Source organism: Chrysochloris asiatica, unplaced genomic scaffold (assembly GCF_000296735.1).
Source record: "Chrysochloris asiatica unplaced genomic scaffold, ChrAsi1.0 scaffold00268, whole genome shotgun sequence".
NCBI lineage: Eukaryota > Metazoa > Chordata > Mammalia > Afrosoricida > Chrysochloridae > Chrysochloris > Chrysochloris asiatica.
The window spans coordinates 2,155,204-2,156,973 of NW_006408786.1; positions in this window are offsets into that span (position 1 = coordinate 2,155,204).

Sequence of the window (1,770 nt, forward strand, 5' to 3'; positions counted from 1 at the left end):
TAACTGATAACTACAAGGTTAGTGGTTCTAACCTATCAGCGGCTCCTCAGGAGCAAGATGAGACTGTCTACTCCTGTAACTATTTACAGTCTTGGAAATCCTAACAGGGTTGCTATGAGTTGAGTTGATTCCAACTGCCTCTTGGTCTGTGTACAGGCTGCCCACGAGCACAATTAAGTGTCCTGGAATTCCCATTCGCCATACTTTGCTATGATTCATATAATCAATAAAACACAAGGAATCATCTTCCTGATATGCTCTGCTTTCAACCAAGATCCCTCTGACGTCAGTGATGATATCCCCCTTTTCATGGTCTTTTCTAAATACAGCTTTGTACTGCGGGGAGGGTCGGTGAAAAAGAGGAAGACCCCCATGAGATGGATTGGCACAGTGGTAGTAGCAGTGGGCTCAAGAGTAGCAAAGATTGTGAGGTTGGCACAGGACTGCGCAGTATTTCTTTCTGTTGTGCCTAAGGTTGCTATTAATTGGTACTGAGTCAAGGACACCTGACAACAATATTGTTTGGCTGAAAACTGTGCCATGGGGGTGAGTTCAGGTCCAGCCCTGAAATGTTCCCATGGTCTCAGGGTCCCACTAATCTCTGTCTTACCAGTAAGTCTGGTCTTTTTCATGATTTTGAATTTTGCCCCATGTTTTCTCCCACTCTATCTAGGATATTCTACAGAGTCCTCATGGTACTGTAGGATAAACACTGAACTTCTAACTGCAACCTCAGCAGTTCAAATCCACGAGCTCCTCAGGAGAAAGATGAAGCTCTCTACTCCCATAAAGGTTGACAACTTCGGAAACCACTATACAGGGTCATTATGAGTCAGAATCGACTTCATGGCAGTAGGTTTGATTTGGGGGGGGATTATTCTCATGTGGAGTCCTGGTGTGGCACTGTGGGTTAATGTGCCAGACTGCAAAGCCATTTGAACTGCAAGGTTGGCAGTTCAAGCTCACCAGCTCTTCCTCGGAAACCCTAATACAGGGTCGTTATGGGTCAGAATTGACTAGACGGCTCTTAACAACAACAACAACATTCTCATGTGATCCCTTTTAGAGCAGTTGGTAATGGTAGGCAGGCATCTTCCAGTTCTTCTGGTCTCAGGATCATGAAGATTGATGTTCACGTGGTCCACTAGTCCATTGGACTAATTGTTTCCAGCAGTCTGCAATTTTCATCACTGCTCTTTCCTCCAGATGGGGAGAGACCAATAGTTGTACCTTAGATGGCGGCTTATAAGCTTCTTTTTAAAAAAATAAAACAACTTTTTATTATGAATTGAGTGAAGATTTACAGAGCAGGCAGATCATCAACTTTACATTCAACAATTCACATACCTTGTTTCTTTAGAATGATTGCAATCCCCTCCGTGTACCGTCAGTAAAAGTATTTATCTCCATTCACTTTAACTCTTGCATTCCTTCCTGTGTCTTCTGCTACCTTCATCTTTCCTCTTCCCACTTCCCTCTTGGTGTATATTGTCTTCCCTGTCACCATGTTAACATGTACCTACCCTCTTGTTGTTGTTGTTGTCAGGTTCCATCAAGTCGGAACCGACTCATAATGACCCCATGCACATCAGAACGAAAGTGTCCAATTCTGGGCCAACCTCACTACCGCTGCCACACTTGAGTCCATCAATGATGCCACCTACCCTCTTGCCTGTATTCAACCTGTATGTTGAGCAAATAATACGAGAAGCTGGGTTCTATGAAGAAAAACGTGGCATCAGGATTGGAGGAAGACTCATTAACAACCTG